The following is a 22,393-nucleotide window of genomic DNA, read 5'->3' as shown; positions in this document are numbered from 1 at the left end:
AAAAAATTTCATCAAGAGACTCTAGAAGCTAAACTTCTCTGTTTATTCTATCAATAATATTAATATTTTTCCGTTTTCAACAAAGAAAATTTTCTTTGGCATATCCTGGTTCAGGCGAGTATCTTTTTAAAAACAGATTGTTCTTTGTAAAATGGAGAACTTTGCAAAGTGGAAAATCACCTATTGAGGCAGGCATCTTTTAATTGTTGTTGCTTCATATACTCATTGTTCATTGAGTATCTGTACAGGCTGGCAAATTCCTATGAAAATTTTAAATGGACTATTGGTTTCATTGTCTTCACTCATTAAAATGATAAAGAAACTATTGAATATGCAGAGGCAAATGTCATTTCATCTGAAATAATCTCCAGAAACAAATGTTTTACAACTGCAAAACTTTATTTAATTCTTCTTTCCTTCAGTATTTAGGTTCGTTTTAGCCTCATCACATGAGCTAGGGAGAATATGTTTTGAGCCAAGAAAAGTCTGTACATTATTTGTCACATTTCAAATATCCACATAATGGACAATCATTTCGCCTCATTTTACATTGGACTCTACTTGATCTCTTTTCAATTGGCAGACATTAACATTTTTAGGCAGTAATTAATTCATCGCCAAGTAGTACAGTTAAAAATTAAATCTGGAAGGCTACATTTCATCAGAGACTCAAATTCATCGTACTGTGAGAGGCACACAGCATTTCAATTAGACTAGTAACAAATCAATTTTCTTCATCTATTAGAATGGAAAGACATTTTTGAAGGGTGATAATATTGATGGCATCTAATGATCTGCACTGTAAACCTAGAGGCATATCATTTGTGTTTTGTCAAGAGGTCCTACAAGTCAAACTTCTCAGTTTATACTTTCAGTAACACAGATCTTTTTCCATTTTTGCGTACTAAAATTTTCCCATTTTTATAGTTTGCAGAACCTTCTAAACTGGCATCACTTTCCTACCAGAGCCTGGATAGCTCAGTCGGTAGAGCATCAGACTTTTAATATGAGGGTCCAGGGATCAAGTCCCTGTTCGGGCGAGATCTTTTTAAACAATACTATTGTGCGTTTAATAAACAGCTTTTCTAAGTAAAATATTACTTTCTGGGATGGCACAATGAGAGCATCAGAGCCTGGATAGCTCAGTCGGTAGAGCATCAGACTTTTAATCTGAGGGTCCAGGGTTCAAGTCCCTATTCGGGCGAGATCCTTTTAAACAATACTGTTGTGCGTTTAATAAACAGCTTTTCCAAGTAAAATATTACTTTCTGGGATGGCACAATGAGAACATCAGAGCCTGGATAGCTCAGTCGGTAGAGCATCAGACTTTTAATCTGAGGGTCCAGGGTTAAAGTCCCTGTTCGGGCGTGTATATTTATGGTATCTAATGATCTGCAGCATAAGCTCAGATGCAGAAAAAAAATTTCATCAAGAGACTCTAAAAGCTAAACTTCTCTGTTTATTCTATCAATAATATTAATATTTTTCCGTTTTCAACAAAGAAAATTTTCTTTGGCATATCCTGGTTCAGGGGAGTATCTTTTTAAAAACAGATTGTTCTTTGTAAAATGGAGAACTTTGCAAAGTGGAAAATCACCCATTGAGGCAGGCATCTTTTAATTGTTGTTGCTTCATATACTCATTGTTCATTGAGTATCTGTACAGGCTGGCAAATTCCTATGAAAATTTTAAATGGACTATTGGTTTCATTGTCTTCACTCATTAAAATGATAAAGAAACTATTGAATATGCAGAGGCAAATGTCATTTCATCTGAAATAATCTCCAGAAACAAATGTTTTACAACTGCAAAACTTTATTTAATTCTTCTTTCCTTCAGTATTTAGGTTCGTTTTAGCCTCATCACATGAGCTAGGGAGAATATGTTTTGAGCCAAGAAAAGTCTGTACATTATTTGTCACATTTCAAATATCCACATAATGGACAATCATTTCGCCTCATTTTACATTGGACTCTACTTGATCTCTTTTCAATTGGCAGACATTAACATTTTTAGGCAGTAATTAATTCATCGCCAAGTAGTACAGTTAAAAATTAAATCTGGAAGGCTACATTTCATCAGAGACTCAAATTCATCGTACTGTGAGAGGCACACAGCATTTCAATTAGACTAGTAACAAATCAATTTTCTTCATCTATTAGAATGGAAAGACATTTTTGAAGGGTGATAATATTGATGGCATCTAATGATCTGCACTGTAAACCTAGAGGCATATCATTTGTGTTTTGTCAAGAGGTCCTACAAGTCAAACTTCTCAGTTTATACTTTCAGTAACACAGATCTTTTTCCATTTTTGCGTACTAAAATTTTCCCATTTTTATAGTTTGCAGAACCTTCTAAACTGGCATCACTTTCCTACCAGAGCCTGGATAGCTCAGTCGGTAGAGCATCAGACTTTTAATATGAGGGTCCAGGGATCAAGTCCCTGTTCGGGCGAGATCTTTTTAAACAATACTATTGTGTGTTTAATAAACAGCTTTTCTAAGTAAAATATTACTTTCTGGGATGGCACAATGAGAGCATCAGAGCCTGGATAGCTCAGTCGGTAGAGCATCAGACTTTTAATCTGAGGGTCCAGGGTTCAAGTCCCTGTTCGGGCGAGATCCTTTTAAACAATACTGTTGTGCGTTTAATAAACAGCTTTTCCAAGTAAAATATTACTTTCTGGGATGGCACAATGAGAACATCAGAGCCTGGATAGCTCAGTCGGTAGAGCATCAGACTTTTAATCTGAGGGTCCAGGGTTCAAGTCCCTGTTCGGGCGTGTATATTTATGGTATCTAATGATCTGCAGCATAAGCTCAGATGCAGAAAAAAAATTTCATCAAGAGACTCTAAAAGCTAAACTTCTCAGTTTATTCTATCAATAATATTAATATTTTTCCGTTTTCAACAAAGAAAATTTTCTTTGGCATATCCTGGTTCAGGCGAGTATCTTTTTAAAAACAGATTGTTCTTTGTAAAATGGAGAACTTTGCAAAGTGGAAAATCACCCATTGAGGCAGGCATCTTTTAATTGTTGTTGCTTCATATACTCATTGTTCATTGAGTATCTGTACAGGCTGGCAAATTCCTATGAAAATTTTAAATGGACTATTGGTTTCATTGTCTTCACTCATTAAAATGATAAAGAAACTATTGAATATGCAGAGGCAAATGTCATTTCATCTGAAATAATCTCCAGAAACAAATGTTTTACAACTGCAAAACTTTATTTAATTCTTCTTTCCTTCAGTATTTAGGTTCGTTTTAGCCTCATCACATGAGCTAGGGAGAATATGTTTTGAGCCAAGAAAAGTCTGTACATTATTTGTCACATTTCAAATATCCACATAATGGACAATCATTTCGCCTCATTTTACATTGGACTCTACTTGATCTCTTTTCAATTGGCAGACATTAACATTTTTAGGCAGTAATTAATTCATCGCCAAGTAGTACAGTTAAAAATTAAATCTGGAAGGCTACATTTCATCAGAGACTCAAATTCATCGTACTGTGAGAGGCACACAGCATTTCAATTAGACTAGTAACAAATCAATTTTCTTCATCTATTAGAATGGAAAGACATTTTTGAAGGGTGATAATATTGATGGCATCTAATGATCTGCACTGTAAACCTAGAGGCATATCATTTGTGTTTTGTCAAGAGGTCCTACAAGTCAAACTTCTCAGTTTATACTTTCAGTAACACAGATCTTTTTCCATTTTTGCGTACTAAAATTTTCCCATTTTTATAGTTTGCAGAACCTTCTAAACTGGCATCACTTTCCTACCAGAGCCTGGATAGCTCAGTCGGTAGAGCATCAGACTTTTAATATGAGGGTCCAGGGATCAAGTCCCTGTTCGGGCGAGATCTTTTTAAACAATACTATTGTGCGTTTAATAAACAGCTTTTCTAAGTAAAATATTACTTTCTGGGATGGCACAATGAGAGCATCAGAGCCTGGATAGCTCAGTCAGTAGAGCATCAGACTTTTAATCTGAGGGTCCAGGGTTCAAGTCCCTGTTCGGGCGAGATCCTTTTAAACAATACTGTTGTGCGTTTAATAAACAGCTTTTCCAAGTAAAATATTACTTTCTGGGATGGCACAATGAGAACATCAGAGCCTGGATAGCTCAGTCGGTAGAGCATCAGACTTTTAATCTGAGGGTCCAGGGTTCAAGTCCCTGTTCGGGCGTGTATATTTATGGTATCTAATGATCTGCAGCATAAGCTCAGATGCAGAAAAAAAATTTCATCAAGAGACTCTAAAAGCTAAACTTCTCTGTTTATTCTATCAATAATATTAATATTTTTCCGTTTTCAACAAAGAAAATTTTCTTTGGCATATCCTGGTTCAGGCGAGTATCTTTTTAAAAACAGATTGTTCTTTGTAAAATGGAGAACTTTGCAAAGTGGAAAATCACCCATTGAGGCAGGCATCTTTTAATTGTTGTTGCTTCATATACTCATTGTTCATTGAGTATCTGTACAGGCTGGCAAATTCCTATGAAAATTTTAAATGGACTATTGGTTTCATTGTCTTCACTCATTAAAATGATAAAGAAACTATTGAATATGCAGAGGCAAATGTCATTTCATCTGAAATAATCTCCAGAAACAAATGTTTTACAACTGCAAAACTTTATTTAATTCTTCTTTCCTTCAGTATTTAGGTTCGTTTTAGCCTCATCACATGAGCTAGGGAGAATATGTTTTGAGCCAAGAAAAGTCTGTACATTATTTGTCACATTTCAAATATCCACATAATGGACAATCATTTCGCCTCATTTTACATTGGACTCTACTTGATCTCTTTTCAATTGGCAGACATTAACATTTTTAGGCAGTAATTAATTCATCGCCAAGTAGTACAGTTAAAAATTAAATCTGGAAGGCTACATTTCATCAGAGACTCAAATTCATCGTACTGTGAGAGGCACACAGCATTTCAATTAGACTAGTAACAAATCAATTTTCTTCATCTATTAGAATGGAAAGACATTTTTGAAGGGTGATAATATTGATGGCATCTAATGATCTGCACTGTAAACCTAGAGGCATATCATTTGTGTTTTGTCAAGAGGTCCTACAAGTCAAACTTCTCAGTTTATACTTTCAGTAACACAGATCTTTTTCCATTTTTGCGTACTAAAATTTTCCCATTTTTATAGTTTGCAGAACCTTCTAAACTGGCATCACTTTCCTACCAGAGCCTGGATAGCTCAGTCGGTAGAGCATCAGACTTTTAATATGAGGGTCCAGGGATCAAGTCCCTGTTCGGGCGAGATCTTTTTAAACAATACTATTGTGCGTTTAATAAACAGCTTTTCTAAGTAAAATATTACTTTCTGGGATGGCACAATGAGAGCATCAGAGCCTGGATAGCTCAGTCGGTAGAGCATCAGACTTTTAATCTGAGGGTCCAGGGTTCAAGTCCCTGTTCGGGCGAGATCCTTTTAAACAATACTGTTGTGCGTTTAATAAACAGCTTTTCCAAGTAAAATATTACTTTCTGGGATGGCACAATGAGAACATCAGAGCCTGGATAGCTCAGTCGGTAGAGCATCAGACTTTTAATCTGAGGGTCCAGGGTTAAAGTCCCTGTTCGGGCGTGTATATTTATGGTATCTAATGATCTGCAGCATAAGCTCAGATGCAGAAAAAAAATTTCATCAAGAGACTCTAAAAGCTAAACTTCTCTGTTTATTCTATCAATAATATTAATATTTTTCCGTTTTCAACAAAGAAAATTTTCTTTGGCATATCCTGGTTCAGGCGAGTATCTTTTTAAAAACAGATTGTTCTTTGTAAAATGGAGAACTTTGCAAAGTGGAAAATCACCCATTGAGGCAGGCATCTTTTAATTGTTGTTGCTTCATATACTCATTGTTCATTGAGTATCTGTACAGGCTGGCAAATTCCTATGAAAATTTTAAATGGACTATTGGTTTCATTGTCTTCACTCATTAAAATGATAAAGAAACTATTGAATATGCAGAGGCAAATGTCATTTCATCTGAAATAATCTCCAGAAACAAATGTTTTACAACTGCAAAACTTTATTTAATTCTTCTTTCCTTCAGTATTTAGGTTCGTTTTAGCCTCATCACATGAGCTAGGGAGAATATGTTTTGAGCCAAGAAAAGTCTGTACATTATTTGTCACATTTCAAATATCCACATAATGGACAATCATTTCGCCTCATTTTACATTGGACTCTACTTGATCTCTTTTCAATTGGCAGACATTAACATTTTTAGGCAGTAATTAATTCATCGCCAAGTAGTACAGTTAAAAATTAAATCTGGAAGGCTACATTTCATCAGAGACTCAAATTCATCGTACTGTGAGAGGCACACAGCATTTCAATTAGACTAGTAACAAATCAATTTTCTTCATCTATTAGAATGGAAAGACATTTTTGAAGGGTGATAATATTGATGGCATCTAATGATCTGCACTGTAAACCTAGAGGCATATCATTTGTGTTTTGTCAAGAGGTCCTACAAGTCAAACTTCTCAGTTTATACTTTCAGTAACACAGATCTTTTTCCATTTTTGCGTACTAAAATTTTCCCATTTTTATAGTTTGCAGAACCTTCTAAACTGGCATCACTTTCCTACCAGAGCCTGGATAGCTCAGTCGGTAGAGCATCAGACTTTTAATATGAGGGTCCAGGGATCAAGTCCCTGTTCGGGCGAGATCTTTTTAAACAATACTATTGTGCGTTTAATAAACAGCTTTTCTAAGTAAAATATTACTTTCTGGGATGGCACAATGAGAGCATCAGAGCCTGGATAGCTCAGTCGGTAGAGCATCAGACTTTTAATCTGAGGGTCCAGGGTTCAAGTCCCTGTTCGGGCGAGATCCTTTTAAACAATACTGTTGTGCGTTTAATAAACAGCTTTTCCAAGTAAAATATTACTTTCTGGGATGGCACAATGAGAACATCAGAGCCTGGATAGCTCAGTCGGTAGAGCATCAGACTTTTCATCTGAGGGTCTAGGGTTCAAGTCTGAGGGTCTAGGGTTCAAGTCCCTGTTCGGGCGTGTATATTAATGGTATCTAATGATCTGCAGCATAAGCTCAGATGCAGAAAAAAAATTTCATCAAGAGACTCTAAAAGCTAAACTTCTCTGTTTATTCTATCAATAATATTAATATTTTTCCGTTTTCAACAAAGAAAATTTTCTTTGGCATATCCTGGTTCAGGCGAGTATCTTTTTAAAAACAGATTGTTCTTTGTAAAATGGAGAACTTTGCAAAGTGGAAAATCACCCATTGAGGCAGGCATCTTTTAATTGTTGTTGCTTCATATACTCATTGTTCATTGAGTATCTGTACAGGCTGGCAAATTCCTATGAAAATTTTAAATGGACTATTGGTTTCATTGTCTTCACTCATTAAAATGATAAAGAAACTATTGAATATGCAGAGGCAAATGTCATTTCATCTGAAATAATCTCCAGAAACAAATGTTTAACAACTGCAAAACTTTATTTAATTCTTCTTTCCTTCAGTATTTAGGTTCGTTTTAGCCTCATCACATGAGCTAGGGAGAATATGTTTTGAGCCAAGAAAAGTCTGTACATTATTTGTCACATTTCAAATATCCACATAATGGACAATCATTTCGCCTCATTTTACATTGGACTCTACTTGATCTCTTTTCAATTGGCAGACATTAACATTTTTAGGCAGTAATTAATTCATCGCCAAGTAGTACAGTTAAAAATTAAATCTGGAAGGCTACATTTCATCAGAGACTCAAATTCATCGTACTGTGAGAGGCACACAGCATTTCAATTAGACTAGTAACAAATCAATTTTCTTCATCTATTAGAATGGAAAGACATTTTTGAAGGGTGATAATATTGATGGCATCTAATGATCTGCACTGTAAACCTAGAGGCATATCATTTGTGTTTTGTCAAGAGGTCCTACAAGTCAAACTTCTCAGTTTATACTTTCAGTAACACAGATCTTTTTCCATTTTTGCGTACTAAAATTTTCCCATTTTTATAGTTTGCAGAACCTTCTAAACTGGCATCACTTTCCTACCAGAGCCTGGATAGCTCAGTCGGTAGAGCATCAGACTTTTAATATGAGGGTCCAGGGATCAAGTCCCTGTTCGGGCGAGATCTTTTTAAACAATACTATTGTGCGTTTAATAAACAGCTTTTCTAAGTAAAATATTACTTTCTGGGATGGCACAATGAGAGCATCAGAGCCTGGATAGCTCAGTCGGTAGAGCATCAGACTTTTAATCTGAGGGTCCAGGGTTCAAGTCCCTGTTCGGGCGAGATCCTTTTAAACAATACTGTTGTGCTTTTAATAAACAGCTTTTCCAAGTAAAATATTACTTTCTGGGATGGCACAATGAGAACATCAGAGCCTGGATAGCTCAGTCGGTAGAGCATCAGACTTTTAATCTGAGGGTCCAGGGTTCAAGTCCCTGTTCGGGCGTGTATATTTATGGTATCTAATGATCTGCAGCATAAGCTCAGATGCAGAAAAAAAATTTCATCAAGAGACTCTAAAAGCTAAACTTCTCTGTTTATTCTATCAATAATATTAATATTTTTCCGTTTTCAACAAAGAAAATTTTCTTTGGCATATCCTGGTTCAGGCGAGTATCTTTTTAAAAACAGATTGTTCTTTGTAAAATGGAGAACTTTGCAAAGTGGAAAATCACCCATTGAGGCAGGCATCTTTTAATTGTTGTTGCTTCATATACTCATTGTTCATTGAGTATCTGTACAGGCTGGCAAATTCCTATGAAAATTTTAAATGGACTATTGGTTTCATTGTCTTCACTCATTAAAATGATAAAGAAACTATTGAATATGCAGAGGCAAATGTCATTTCATCTGAAATAATCTCCAGAAACAAATGTTTTACAACTGCAAAACTTTATTTAATTCTTCTTTCCTTCAGTATTTAGGTTCGTTTTAGCCTCATCACATGAGCTAGGGAGAATATGTTTTGAGCCAAGAAAAGTCTGTACATTATTTGTCACATTTCAAATATCCACATAATGGACAATCATTTCGCCTCATTTTACATTGGACTCTACTTGATCTCTTTTCAATTGGCAGACATTAACATTTTTAGGCAGTAATTAATTCATCGCCAAGTAGTACAGTTAAAAATTAAATCTGGAAGGCTACATTTCATCAGAGACTCAAATTCATCGTACTGTGAGAGGCACACAGCATTTCAATTAGACTAGTAACAAATCAATTTTCTTCATCTATTAGAATGGAAAGACATTTTTGAAGGGTGATAATATTGATGGCATCTAATGATCTGCACTGTAAACCTAGAGGCATATCATTTGTGTTTTGTCAAGAGGTCCTACAAGTCAAACTTCTCAGTTTATACTTTCAGTAACACAGATCTTTTTCCATTTTTGCGTACTAAAATTTTCCCATTTTTATAGTTTGCAGAACCTTCTAAACTGGCATCACTTTCCTACCAGAGCCTGGATAGCTCAGTCGGTAGAGCATCAGACTTTTAATATGAGGGTCCAGGGATCAAGTCCCTGTTCGGGCGAGATCTTTTTAAACAATACTATTGTGCGTTTAATAAACAGCTTTTCTAAGTAAAATATTATTTTCTGGGATGGCACAATGAGAGCATCAGAGCCTGGATAGCTCAGTCGGTAGAGCATCAGACTTTTAATCTGAGGGTCCAGGGTTCAAGTCCCTGTTCGGGCGAGATCCTTTTAAACAATACTGTTGTGCGTTTAATAAACAGCTTTTCCAAGTAAAATATTACTTTCTGGGATGGCACAAAGAGAACATCAGAGCCTGGATAGCTCAGTCGGTAGAGCATCAGACTTTTAATCTGAGGGTCCAGGGTTCAAGTCCCTGTTCGGGCGTGTATATTTATGGTATCTAATGATCTGCAGCATAAGCTCAGATGCAGAAAAAAAATTTTATCAAGAGACTCTAAAAGCTAAACTTCTCTGTTTATTCTATCAATAATATTAATATTTTTCCGTTTTCAACAAAGAAAATTTTCTTTGGCATATCCTGGTTCAGGCGAGTATCTTTTTAAAAACAGATTGTTCTTTGTAAAATGGAGAACTTTGCAAAGTGGAAAATCACCCATTGAGGCAGGCATCTTTTAATTGTTGTTGCTTCATATACTCATTGTTCATTGAGTATCTGTACAGGCTGGCAAATTCCTATGAAAATTTTAAATGGACTATTGGTTTCATTGTCTTCACTCATTAAAATGATAAAGAAACTATTGAATATGCAGAGGCAAATGTCATTTCATCTGAAATAATCTCCAGAAACAAATGTTTAACAACTGCAAAACTTTATTTAATTCTTCTTTCCTTCAGTATTTAGGTTCGTTTTAGCCTCATCACATGAGCTAGGGAGAATATGTTTTGAGCCAAGAAAAGTCTGTACATTATTTGTCACATTTCAAATATCCACATAATGGACAATCATTTCGCCTCATTTTACATTGGACTCTACTTGATCTCTTTTCAATTGGCAGACATTAACATTTTTAGGCAGTAATTAATTCATCGCCAAGTAGTACAGTTAAAAATTAAATCTGGAAGGCTACATTTCATCAGAGACTCAAATTCATCGTACTGTGAGAGGCACACAGCATTTCAATTAGACTAGTAACAAATCAATTTTCTTCATCTATTAGAATGGAAAGACATTTTTGAAGGGTGATAATATTGATGGCATCTAATGATCTGCACTGTAAACCTAGAGGCATATCATTTGTGTTTTGTCAAGAGGTCCTACAAGTCAAACTTCTCAGTTTATACTTTCAGTAACACAGATCTTTTTCCATTTTTGCGTACTAAAATTTTCCCATTTTTATAGTTTGCAGAACCTTCTAAACTGGCATCACTTTCCTACCAGAGCCTGGATAGCTCAGTCGGTAGAGCATCAGACTTTTAATATGAGGGTCCAGGGATCAAGTCCCTGTTCGGGCGAGATCTTTTTAAACAATACTATTGTGCGTTTAATAAACAGCTTTTCTAAGTAAAATATTACTTTCTGGGATGGCACAATGAGCGCATCAGAGCCTGGATAGCTCAGTCGGTAGAGCATCAGACTTTTAATCTGAGGGTCCAGGGTTCAAGTCCCTGTTCGGGCGAGATCCTTTTAAACAATACTGTTGTGCGTTTAATAAACAGCTTTTCCAAGTAAAATATTACTTTCTGGGATGGCACAATGAGAACATCAGAGCCTGGATAGCTCAGTCGGTAGAGCATCAGACTTTTAATCTGAGGGTCCAGGGTTCAAGTCCCTGTTCGGGCGTGTATATTTATGGTATCTAATGATCTGCAGCATAAGCTCAGATGCAGAAAAAAAATTTCATCAAGAGACTCTAAAAGCTAAACTTCTCAGTTTATTCTATCAATAATATTAATATTTTTCCGTTTTCAACAAAGAAAATTTTCTTTGGCATATCCTGGTTCAGGCGAGTATCTTTTTAAAAACAGATTGTTCTTTGTAAAATGGAGAACTTTGCAAAGTGGAAAATCACCCATTGAGGCAGGCATCTTTTAATTGTTGTTGCTTCATATACTCATTGTTCATTGAGTATCTGTACAGGCTGGCAAATTCCTATGAAAATTTTAAATGGACTATTGGTTTCATTGTCTTCACTCATTAAAATGATAAAGAAACTATTGAATATGCAGAGGCAAATGTCATTTCATCTGAAATAATCTCCAGAAACAAATGTTTTACAACTGCAAAACTTTATTTAATTCTTCTTTCCTTCAGTATTTAGGTTCGTTTTAGCCTCATCACATGAGCTAGGGAGAATATGTTTTGAGCCAAGAAAAGTCTGTACATTATTTGTCACATTTCAAATATCCACATAATGGACAATCATTTCGCCTCATTTTACATTGGACTCTACTTGATCTCTTTTCAATTGGCAGACATTAACATTTTTAGGCAGTAATTAATTCATCGCCAAGTAGTACAGTTAAAAATTAAATCTGGAAGGCTACATTTCATCAGAGACTCAAATTCATCGTACTGTGAGAGGCACACAGCATTTCAATTAGACTAGTAACAAATCAATTTTCTTCATCTATTAGAATGGAAAGACATTTTTGAAGGGTGATAATATTGATGGCATCTAATGATCTGCACTGTAAACCTAGAGGCATATCATTTGTGTTTTGTCAAGAGGTCCTACAAGTCAAACTTCTCAGTTTATACTTTCAGTAACACAGATCTTTTTCCATTTTTGCGTACTAAAATTTTCCCATTTTTATAGTTTGCAGAACCTTCTAAACTGGCATCACTTTCCTACCAGAGCCTGGATAGCTCAGTCGGTAGAGCATCAGACTTTTAATATGAGGGTCCAGGGATCAAGTCCCTGTTCGGGCGAGATCTTTTTAAACAATACTATTGTGCGTTTAATAAACAGCTTTTCTAAGTAAAATATTACTTTCTGGGATGGCACAATGAGAGCATCAGAGCCTGGATAGCTCAGTCAGTAGAGCATCAGACTTTTAATCTGAGGGTCCAGGGTTCAAGTCCCTGTTCGGGCGAGATCCTTTTAAACAATACTGTTGTGCGTTTAATAAACAGCTTTTCCAAGTAAAATATTACTTTCTGGGATGGCACAATGAGAACATCAGAGCCTGGATAGCTCAGTCGGTAGAGCATCAGACTTTTAATCTGAGGGTCCAGGGTTCAAGTCCCTGTTCGGGCGTGTATATTTATGGTATCTAATGATCTGCAGCATAAGCTCAGATGCAGAAAAAAAATTTCATCAAGAGACTCTAAAAGCTAAACTTCTCTGTTTATTCTATCAATAATATTAATATTTTTCCGTTTTCAACAAAGAAAATTTTCTTTGGCATATCCTGGTTCAGGCGAGTATCTTTTTAAAAACAGATTGTTCTTTGTAAAATGGAGAACTTTGCAAAGTGGAAAATCACCCATTGAGGCAGGCATCTTTTAATTGTTGTTGCTTCATATACTCATTGTTCATTGAGTATCTGTACAGGCTGGCAAATTCCTATGAAAATTTTAAATGGACTATTGGTTTCATTGTCTTCACTCATTAAAATGATAAAGAAACTATTGAATATGCAGAGGCAAATGTCATTTCATCTGAAATAATCTCCAGAAACAAATGTTTTACAACTGCAAAACTTTATTTAATTCTTCTTTCCTTCAGTATTTAGGTTCGTTTTAGCCTCATCACATGAGCTAGGGAGAATATGTTTTGAGCCAAGAAAAGTCTGTACATTATTTGTCACATTTCAAATATCCACATAATGGACAATCATTTCGCCTCATTTTGCATTGGACTCTACTTGATCTCTTTTCAATTGGCAGACATTAACATTTTTAGGCAGTAATTAATTCATCGCCAAGTAGTACAGTTAAAAATTAAATCTGGAAGGCTACATTTCATCAGAGACTCAAATTCATCGTACTGTGAGAGGCACACAGCATTTCAATTAGACTAGTAACAAATCAATTTTCTTCATCTATTAGAATGGAAAGACATTTTTGAAGGGTGATAATATTGATGGCATCTAATGATCTGCACTGTAAACCTAGAGGCATATCATTTGTGTTTTGTCAAGAGGTCCTACAAGTCAAACTTCTCAGTTTATACTTTCAGTAACACAGATCTTTTTCCATTTTTGCGTACTAAAATTTTCCCATTTTTATAGTTTGCAGAACCTTCTAAACTGGCATCACTTTCCTACCAGAGCCTGGATAGCTCAGTCGGTAGAGCATCAGACTTTTAATATGAGGGTCCAGGGATCAAGTCCCTGTTCGGGCGAGATCTTTTTAAACAATACTATTGTGCGTTTAATAAACAGCTTTTCTAAGTAAAATATTACTTTCTGGGATGGCACAATGAGAGCATCAGAGCCTGGATAGCTCAGTCGGTAGAGCATCAGACTTTTAATCTGAGGGTCCAGGGTTCAAGTCCCTGTTCGGGCGAGATCCTTTTAAACAATACTGTTGTGCGTTTAATAAACAGCTTTTCCAAGTAAAATATTACTTTCTGGGATGGCACAATGAGAACATCAGAGCCTGGATAGCTCAGTCGGTAGAGCATCAGACTTTTAATCTGAGGGTCCAGGGTTAAAGTCCCTGTTCGGGCGTGTATATTTATGGTATCTAATGATCTGCAGCATAAGCTCAGATGCAGAAAAAAAATTTCATCAAGAGACTCTAAAAGCTAAACTTCTCTGTTTATTCTATCAATAATATTAATATTTTTCCGTTTTCAACAAAGAAAATTTTCTTTGGCATATCCTGGTTCAGGCGAGTATCTTTTTAAAAACAGATTGTTCTTTGTAAAATGGAGAACTTTGCAAAGTGGAAAATCACCCATTGAGGCAGGCATCTTTTAATTGTTGTTGCTTCATATACTCATTGTTCATTGAGTATCTGTACAGGCTGGCAAATTCCTATGAAAATTTTAAATGGACTATTGGTTTCATTGTCTTCACTCATTAAAATGATAAAGAAACTATTGAATATGCAGAGGCAAATGTCATTTCATCTGAAATAATCTCCAGAAACAAATGTTTTACAACTGCAAAACTTTATTTAATTCTTCTTTCCTTCAGTATTTAGGTTCGTTTTAGCCTCATCACATGAGCTAGGGAGAATATGTTTTGAGCCAAGAAAAGTCTGTACATTATTTGTCACATTTCAAATATCCACATAATGGACAATCATTTCGCCTCATTTTACATTGGACTCTACTTGATCTCTTTTCAATTGGCAGACATTAACATTTTTAGGCAGTAATTAATTCATCGCCAAGTAGTACAGTTAAAAATTAAATCTGGAAGGCTACATTTCATCAGAGACTCAAATTCATCATACTGTGAGAGGCACACAGCATTTCAATTAGACTAGTAACAAATCAATTTTCTTCATCTATTAGAATGGAAAGACATTTTTGAAGGGTGATAATATTGATGGCATCTAATGATCTGCACTGTAAACCTAGAGGCATATCATTTGTGTTTTGTCAAGAGGTCCTACAAGTCAAACTTCTCAGTTTATACTTTCAGTAACACAGATCTTTTTCCATTTTTGCGTACTAAAATTTTCCCATTTTTATAGTTTGCAGAACCTTCTAAACTGGCATCACTTTCCTACCAGAGCCTGGATAGCTCAGTCGGTAGAGCATCAGACTTTTAATATGAGGGTCCAGGGATCAAGTCCCTGTTCGGGCGAGATCTTTTTAAACAATACTATTGTGCGTTTAATAAACAGCTTTTCTAAGTAAAATATTACTTTCTGGGATGGCACAATGAGAGCATCAGAGCCTGGATAGCTCAGTCGGTAGAGCATCAGACTTTTAATCTGAGGGTCCAGGGTTCAAGTCCCTGTTCGGGCGAGATCCTTTTAAACAATACTGTTGTGCGTTTAATAAACAGCTTTTCCAAGTAAAATATTACTTTCTGGGATGGCACAATGAGAACATCAGAGCCTGGATAGCTCAGTCGGTAGAGCATCAGACTTTTCATCTGAGGGTCTAGGGTTCAAGTCCCTGTTCGGGCGTGTATATTAATGGTATCTAATGATCTGCAGCATAAGCTCAGATGCAGAAAAAAAATTTCATCAAGAGACTCTAAAAGCTAAACTTCTCTGTTTATTCTATCAATAATATTAATATTTTTCCGTTTTCAACAAAGAAAATTTTCTTTGGCATATCCTGGTTCAGGCGAGTATCTTTTTAAAAACAGATTGTTCTTTGTAAAATGGAGAACTTTGCAAAGTGGAAAATCACCCATTGAGGCAGGCATCTTTTAATTGTTGTTGCTTCATATACTCATTGTTCATTGAGTATCTGTACAGGCTGGCAAATTCCTATGAAAATTTTAAATGGACTATTGGTTTCATTGTCTTCACTCATTAAAATGATAAAGAAACTATTGAATATGCAGAGGCAAATGTCATTTCATCTGAAATAATCTCCAGAAACAAATGTTTTACAACTGCAAAACTTTATTTAATTCTTCTTTCCTTCAGTATTTAGGTTCGTTTTAGCCTCATCACATGAGCTAGGGAGAATATGTTTTGAGCCAAGAAAAGTCTGTACATTATTTGTCACATTTCAAATATCCACATAATGGACAATCATTTCGCCTCATTTTACATTGGACTCTACTTGATCTCTTTTCAATTGGCAGACATTAACATTTTTAGGCAGTAATTAATTCATCGCCAAGTAGTACAGTTAAAAATTAAATCTGGAAGGCTACATTTCATCAGAGACTCAAATTCATCGTACTGTGAGAGGCACACAGCATTTCAATTAGACTAGTAACAAATCAATTTTCTTCATCTATTAGAATGGAAAGACATTTTTGAAGGGTGATAATATTGATGGCATCTAATGATCTGCACTGTAAACCTAGAGGCATATCATTTGTGTTTTGTCAAGAGGTCCTACAAGTCAAACTTCTCAGTTTATACTTTCAGTAACACAGATCTTTTTCCATTTTTGCGTACTAAAATTTTCCCATTTTTATAGTTTGCAGAACCTTCTAAACTGGCATCACTTTCCTACCAGAGCCTGGATAGCTCAGTCGGTAGAGCATCAGACTTTTAATATGAGGGTCCAGGGATCAAGTCCCTGTTCGGGCGAGATCTTTTTAAACAATACTATTGTGCATTTAATAAACAGCTTTTCTAAGTAAAATATTATTTTCTGGGATGGCACAATGAGAGCATCAGAGCCTGGATAGCTCAGTCGGTAGAGCATCAGACTTTTAATCTGAGGGTCCAGGGTTCAAGTCCCTGTTCGGGCGAGATCCTTTTAAACAATACGGTTGTGCGTTTAATAAACAGCTTTTCCAAGTAAAATATTACTTTCTGGGATGGCACAATGAGAACATCAGAGCCTGGATAGCTCAGTCGGTAGAGCATCAGACTTTTAATCTGAGGGTCCAGGGTTCAAGTCCCTGTTCGGGCGTGTATATTTATGGTATCTAATGATCTGCAGCATAAGCTCAGATGCAGAAAAAAAATTTCATCAAGAGACTCTAAAAGCTAAACTTCTCTGTTTATTCTATCAATAATATTAATATTTTTCCGTTTTCAACAAAGAAAATTTTCTTTGGCATATCCTGGTTCAGGCGAGTATCTTTTTAAAAACAGATTGTTCTTTGTAAAATGGAGAACTTTGCAAAGTGGAAAATCACCCATTGAGGCAGGCATCTTTTAATTGTTGTTGCTTCATATACTCATTGTTCATTGAGTATCTGTACAGGCTGGCAAATTCCTATGAAAATTTTAAATGGACTATTGGTTTCATTGTCTTCACTCATTAAAATGATAAAGAAACTATTGAATATGCAGAGGCAAATGTCATTTCATCTGAAATAATCTCCAGAAACAAATGTTTTACAACTGCAAAACTTTATTTAATTCTTCTTTCCTTCAGTATTTAGGTTCGTTTTAGCCTCATCACATGAGCTAGGGAGAATATGTTTTGAGCCAAGAAAAGTCTGTACATTATTTGTCACATTTCAAATATCCACATAATGGACAATCATTTCGCCTCATTTTACATTGGACTCTACTTGATCTCTTTTCAATTGGCAGACATTAACATTTTTAGGCAGTAATTAATTAATCGCCAAGTAGTACAGTTAAAAATTAAATCTGGAAGGCTACATTTCATCAGAGACTCAAATTCATCGTACTGTGAGAGGCACACAGCATTTCAATTAGACTAGTAACAAATCAATTTTCTTCATCTATTAGAATGGAAAGACATTTTTGAAGGGTGATAATATTGATGGCATCTAATGATCTGCACTGTAAACCTAGAGGCATATCATTTGTGTTTTGTCAAGAGGTCCTACAAGTCAAACTTCTCAGTTTATACTTTCAGTAACACAGATCTTTTTCCATTTTTGCGTACTAAAATTTTCCCATTTTTATAGTTTGCAGAACCTTCTAAACTGGCATCACTTTCCTACCAGAGCCTGGATAGCTCAGTCGGTAGAGCATCAGACTTTTAATATGAGGGTCCAGGGATCAAGTCCCTGTTCGGGCGAGATCTTTTTAAACAATACTATTGTGCGTTTAATAAACAGCTTTTCTAAGTAAAATATTATTTTCTGGGATGGCACAATGAGAGCATCAGAGCCTGGATAGCTCAGTCGGTAGAGCATCAGACTTTGAATCTGAGGGTCCAGGGTTCAAGTCCCTGTTCGGGCGAGATCCTTTTAAACAATACGGTTGTGCGTTTAATAAACAGCTTTTCCAAGTAAAATATTACTTTCTGGGATGGCACAATGAGAACATCAGAGCCTGGATAGCTCAGTCGGTAGAGCATCAGACTTTTAATCTGAGGGTCCAGGGTTCAAGTCCCTGTTCGGGCGTGTATATTTATGGTATCTAATGATCTGCAGCATAAGCTCAGATGCAGAAAAAAAATTTCATCAAGAGACTCTAAAAGCTAAACTTCTCTGTTTATTCTATCAATAATATTAATATTTTTCCGTTTTCAACAAAGAAAATTTTCTTTGGCATATCCTGGTTCAGGCGAGTATCTTTTTAAAAACAGATTGTTCTTTGTAAAATGGAGAACTTTGCAAAGTGGAAAATCACCCATTGAGGCAGGCATCTTTTAATTGTTGTTGCTTCATATACTCATTGTTCATTGAGTATCTGTACAGGCTGGCAAATTCCTATGAAAATTTTAAATGGACTATTGGTTTCATTGTCTTCACTCATTAAAATGATAAAGAAACTATTGAATATGCAGAGGCAAATGTCATTTCATCTGAAATAATCTCCAGAAACAAATGTTTTACAACTGCAAAACTTTATTTAATTCTTCTTTCCTTCAGTATTTAGGTTCGTTTTAGCCTCATCACATGAGCTAGGGAGAATATGTTTTGAGCCAAGAAAAGTCTGTACATTATTTGTCACATTTCAAATATCCACATAATGGACAATCATTTCGCCTCATTTTACATTGGACTCTACTTGATCTCTTTTCAATTGGCAGACATTAACATTTTTAGGCAGTAATTAATTCATCGCCAAGTAGTACAGTTAAAAATTAAATCTGGAAGGCTACATTTCATCAGAGACTCAAATTCATCGTACTGTGAGAGGCACACAGCATTTCAATTAGACTAGTAACAAATCAATTTTCTTCATCTATTAGAATGGAAAGACATTTTTGAAGGGTGATAATATTGATGGCATCTAATGATCTGCACTGTAAACCTAGAGGCATATCATTTGTGTTTTGTCAAGAGGTCCTACAAGTCAAACTTCTCAGTTTATACTTTCAGTAACACAGATCTTTTTCCATTTTTGCGTACTAAAATTTTCCCATTTTTATAGTTTGCAGAACCTTCTAAACTGGCATCACTTTCCTACCAGAGCCTGGATAGCTCAGTCGGTAGAGCATCAGACTTTTAATATGAGGGTCCAGGGATCAAGTCCCTGTTCGGGCGAGATCTTTTTAAACAATACTATTGTGCGTTTAATAAACAGCTTTTCTAAGTAAAATATTATTTTCTGGGATGGCACAATGAGAGCATCAGAGCCTGGATAGCTCAGTCGGTAGAGCATCAGACTTTTAATCTGAGGGTCCAGGGTTCAAGTCCCTGTTCGGGCGAGATCCTTTTAAACAATACGGTTGTGCGTTTAATAAACAGCTTTTCCAAGTAAAATATTACTTTCTGGGATGGCACAATGAGAACATCAGAGCCTGGATAGCTCAGTCGGTAGAGCATCAGACTTTTAATCTGAGGGTCCAGGGTTCAAGTCCCTGTTCGGGCGTGTATATTTATGGTATCTAATGATCTGCAGCATAAGCTCAGATGCAGAAAAAAATTTCATCAAGAGACTCTAAAAGCTAAACTTCTCTGTTTATTCTATCAATAATATTAATATTTTTCCGTTTTCAACAAAGAAAATTTTCTTTGGCATATCCTGGTTCAGGCGAGTATCTTTTTAAAAACAGATTGTTCTTTGTAAAATGGAGAACTTTGCAAAGTGGAAAATCACCCATTGAGGCAGGCATCTTTTAATTGTTGTTGCTTCATATACTCATTGTTCATTGAGTATCTGTACAGGCTGGCAAATTCCTATGAAAATTTTAAATGGACTATTGGTTTCATTGTCTTCACTCATTAAAATGATAAAGAAACTATTGAATATGCAGAGGCAAATGTCATTTCATCTGAAATAATCTCCAGAAACAAATGTTTTACAACTGCAAAACTTTATTTAATTCTTCTTTCCTTCAGTATTTAGGTTCGTTTTAGCCTCATCACATGAGCTAGGGAGAATATGTTTTGAGCCAAGAAAAGTCTGTACATTATTTGTCACATTTCAAATATCCACATAATGGACAATCATTTCGCCTCATTTTACATTGGACTCTACTTGATCTCTTTTCAATTGGCAGACATTAACATTTTTAGGCAGTAATTAATTCATCGCCAAGTAGTACAGTTAAAAATTAAATCTGGAAGGCTACATTTCATCAGAGACTCAAATTCATCGTACTGTGAGAGGCACACAGCATTTCAATTAGACTAGTAACAAATCAATTTTCTTCATCTATTAGAATGGAAAGACATTTTTGAAGGGTGATAATATTGATGGCATCTAATGATCTGCACTGTAAACCTAGAGGCATATCATTTGTGTTTTGTCAAGAGGTCCTACAAGTCAAACTTCTCAGTTTATACTTTCAGTAACACAGATCTTTTTCCATTTTTGCGTACTAAAATTTTCCCATTTTTATAGTTTGCAGAACCTTCTAAACTGGCATCACTTTCCTACCAGAGCCTGGATAGCTCAGTCGGTAGAGCATCAGACTTTTAATATGAGGGTCCAGGGATCAAGTCCCTGTTCGGGCGAGATCTTTTTAAACAATACTATTGTGCGTTTAATAAACAGCTTTTCTAAGTAAAATATTATTTTCTGGGATGGCACAATGAGAGCATCAGAGCCTGGATAGCTCAGTCGGTAGAGCATCAGACTTTTAATCTGAGGGTCCAGGGTTCAAGTCCCTGTTCGGGCGAGATCCTTTTAAACAATACGGTTGTGCGTTTAATAAACAGCTTTTCCAAGTAAAATATTACTTTCTGGGATGGCACAATGAGAACATCAGAGCCTGGATAGCTCAGTCGGTAGAGCATCAGACTTTTAATCTGAGGGTCCAGGGTTCAAGTCCCTGTTCGGGCGTGTATATTTATGGTATCTAATGATCTGCAGCATAAGCTCAGATGCAGAAAAAAATTTCATCAAGAGACTCTAAAAGCTAAACTTCTCTGTTTATTCTATCAATAATATTAATATTTTTCCGTTTTCAACAAAGAAAATTTTCTTTGGCATATCCTGGTTCAGGCGAGTATCTTTTTAAAAACAGATTGTTCTTTGTAAAATGGAGAACTTTGCAAAGTGGAAAATCACCCATTGAGGCAGGCATCTTTTAATTGTTGTTGCTTCATATACTCATTGTTCATTGAGTATCTGTACAGGCTGGCAAATTCCTATGAAAATTTTAAATGGACTATTGGTTTCATTGTCTTCACTCATTAAAATGATAAAGAAACTATTGAATATGCAGAGGCAAATGTCATTTCATCTGAAATAATCTCCAGAAACAAATGTTTTACAACTGCAAAACTTTATTTAATTCTTCTTTCCTTCAGTATTTAGGTTCGTTTTAGCCTCATCACATGAGCTAGGGAGAATATGTTTTGAGCCAAGAAAAGTCTGTACATTATTTGTCACATTTCAAATATCCACATAATGGACAATCATTTCGCCTCATTTTACATTGGACTCTACTTGATCTCTTTTCAATTGGCAGACATTAACATTTTTAGGCAGTAATTAATTCATCGCCAAGTAGTACAGTTAAAAATTAAATCTGGAAGGCTACATTTCATCAGAGACTCAAATTCATCGTACTGTGAGAGGCACACAGCATTTCAATTAGACTAGTAACAAATCAATTTTCTTCATCTATTAGAATGGAAAGACATTTTTGAAGGGTGATAATATTGATGGCATCTAATGATCTGCACTGTAAACCTAGAGGCATATCATTTGTGTTTTGTCAAGAGGTCCTACAAGTCAAACTTCTCAGTTTATACTTTCAGTAACACAGATCTTTTTCCATTTTTGCGTACTAAAATTTTCCCATTTTTATAGTTTGCAGAACCTTCTAAACTGGCATCACTTTCCTACCAGAGCCTGGATAGCTCAGTCGGTAGAGCATCAGACTTTTAATATGAGGGTCCAGGGATCAAGTCCCTGTTCGGGCGAGATCTTTTTAAACAATACTATTGTGCGTTTAATAAACAGCTTTTCTAAGTAAAATATTATTTTCTGGGATGGCACAAT

The 22,393-nt window shown here is 35.6% G+C and overlaps 23 non-coding genes across 23 annotated transcripts; all 23 read left to right on the top strand.

Moving 5' to 3' along the window:
• Positions 1–2,548: 2,548 nt before the first annotated feature.
• Positions 2,549–2,621, top strand: TRNAK-UUU (transfer RNA lysine (anticodon UUU)). Its single transcript has one exon. It is a non-coding gene; the product is annotated as a tRNA-Lys (tRNA).
• Positions 2,622–2,712: 91 nt separating this feature from the next.
• On the top strand, positions 2,713–2,785 carry TRNAK-UUU (transfer RNA lysine (anticodon UUU)). Its single transcript has one exon. It is a non-coding gene; the product is annotated as a tRNA-Lys (tRNA).
• Positions 2,786–4,129: 1,344 nt separating this feature from the next.
• On the top strand, positions 4,130–4,202 carry TRNAK-UUU (transfer RNA lysine (anticodon UUU)). Its single transcript has one exon. It is a non-coding gene; the product is annotated as a tRNA-Lys (tRNA).
• Positions 4,203–5,382: 1,180 nt separating this feature from the next.
• On the top strand, positions 5,383–5,455 carry TRNAK-UUU (transfer RNA lysine (anticodon UUU)). Its single transcript has one exon. It is a non-coding gene; the product is annotated as a tRNA-Lys (tRNA).
• A 1,344-nt stretch (positions 5,456–6,799) lies between these two features.
• Positions 6,800–6,872, top strand: TRNAK-UUU (transfer RNA lysine (anticodon UUU)). Its single transcript has one exon. It is a non-coding gene; the product is annotated as a tRNA-Lys (tRNA).
• Positions 6,873–6,963: 91 nt separating this feature from the next.
• Positions 6,964–7,057, top strand: TRNAE-UUC (transfer RNA glutamic acid (anticodon UUC)). The gene is given in 2 exon segments: positions 6,964–7,001; positions 7,021–7,057. It is a non-coding gene; the product is annotated as a tRNA-Glu (tRNA).
• A 1,180-nt stretch (positions 7,058–8,237) lies between these two features.
• On the top strand, positions 8,238–8,310 carry TRNAK-UUU (transfer RNA lysine (anticodon UUU)). Its single transcript has one exon. It is a non-coding gene; the product is annotated as a tRNA-Lys (tRNA).
• Positions 8,311–8,401: 91 nt separating this feature from the next.
• Positions 8,402–8,474, top strand: TRNAK-UUU (transfer RNA lysine (anticodon UUU)). The gene has a single exon. It is a non-coding gene; the product is annotated as a tRNA-Lys (tRNA).
• Positions 8,475–9,654: 1,180 nt separating this feature from the next.
• Positions 9,655–9,727, top strand: TRNAK-UUU (transfer RNA lysine (anticodon UUU)). Its single transcript has one exon. It is a non-coding gene; the product is annotated as a tRNA-Lys (tRNA).
• Positions 9,728–9,818: 91 nt separating this feature from the next.
• TRNAK-UUU (transfer RNA lysine (anticodon UUU)) lies at positions 9,819–9,891 on the top strand. Its single transcript has one exon. It is a non-coding gene; the product is annotated as a tRNA-Lys (tRNA).
• Positions 9,892–11,071: 1,180 nt separating this feature from the next.
• Positions 11,072–11,144, top strand: TRNAK-UUU (transfer RNA lysine (anticodon UUU)). Its single transcript has one exon. It is a non-coding gene; the product is annotated as a tRNA-Lys (tRNA).
• A 91-nt stretch (positions 11,145–11,235) lies between these two features.
• TRNAK-UUU (transfer RNA lysine (anticodon UUU)) lies at positions 11,236–11,308 on the top strand. The gene has a single exon. It is a non-coding gene; the product is annotated as a tRNA-Lys (tRNA).
• A 1,344-nt stretch (positions 11,309–12,652) lies between these two features.
• Positions 12,653–12,725, top strand: TRNAK-UUU (transfer RNA lysine (anticodon UUU)). Its single transcript has one exon. It is a non-coding gene; the product is annotated as a tRNA-Lys (tRNA).
• Positions 12,726–13,905: 1,180 nt separating this feature from the next.
• On the top strand, positions 13,906–13,978 carry TRNAK-UUU (transfer RNA lysine (anticodon UUU)). Its single transcript has one exon. It is a non-coding gene; the product is annotated as a tRNA-Lys (tRNA).
• A 1,344-nt stretch (positions 13,979–15,322) lies between these two features.
• Positions 15,323–15,395, top strand: TRNAK-UUU (transfer RNA lysine (anticodon UUU)). The gene has a single exon. It is a non-coding gene; the product is annotated as a tRNA-Lys (tRNA).
• Positions 15,396–16,739: 1,344 nt separating this feature from the next.
• Positions 16,740–16,812, top strand: TRNAK-UUU (transfer RNA lysine (anticodon UUU)). The gene has a single exon. It is a non-coding gene; the product is annotated as a tRNA-Lys (tRNA).
• A 91-nt stretch (positions 16,813–16,903) lies between these two features.
• On the top strand, positions 16,904–16,976 carry TRNAK-UUU (transfer RNA lysine (anticodon UUU)). Its single transcript has one exon. It is a non-coding gene; the product is annotated as a tRNA-Lys (tRNA).
• Positions 16,977–18,156: 1,180 nt separating this feature from the next.
• TRNAQ-UUG (transfer RNA glutamine (anticodon UUG)) lies at positions 18,157–18,229 on the top strand. The gene has a single exon. It is a non-coding gene; the product is annotated as a tRNA-Gln (tRNA).
• Positions 18,230–18,320: 91 nt separating this feature from the next.
• On the top strand, positions 18,321–18,393 carry TRNAK-UUU (transfer RNA lysine (anticodon UUU)). Its single transcript has one exon. It is a non-coding gene; the product is annotated as a tRNA-Lys (tRNA).
• Positions 18,394–19,573: 1,180 nt separating this feature from the next.
• Positions 19,574–19,646, top strand: TRNAK-UUU (transfer RNA lysine (anticodon UUU)). The gene has a single exon. It is a non-coding gene; the product is annotated as a tRNA-Lys (tRNA).
• Positions 19,647–19,737: 91 nt separating this feature from the next.
• Positions 19,738–19,810, top strand: TRNAK-UUU (transfer RNA lysine (anticodon UUU)). Its single transcript has one exon. It is a non-coding gene; the product is annotated as a tRNA-Lys (tRNA).
• A 1,179-nt stretch (positions 19,811–20,989) lies between these two features.
• Positions 20,990–21,062, top strand: TRNAK-UUU (transfer RNA lysine (anticodon UUU)). Its single transcript has one exon. It is a non-coding gene; the product is annotated as a tRNA-Lys (tRNA).
• Positions 21,063–21,153: 91 nt separating this feature from the next.
• Positions 21,154–21,226, top strand: TRNAK-UUU (transfer RNA lysine (anticodon UUU)). Its single transcript has one exon. It is a non-coding gene; the product is annotated as a tRNA-Lys (tRNA).
• Positions 21,227–22,393: the final 1,167 nt, after the last annotated feature.

This window comes from Crinia signifera, chromosome 1 (assembly GCF_055691185.1).
Source record: "Crinia signifera chromosome 1, ASM5569118v1, whole genome shotgun sequence".
In the NCBI taxonomy this organism is placed as follows: Eukaryota; Metazoa; Chordata; class Amphibia; order Anura; family Myobatrachidae; genus Crinia; species Crinia signifera.
Note: the sequence above shows the minus strand (reverse complement) of the source record. Positions and strands in the feature narration are given on the sequence as shown.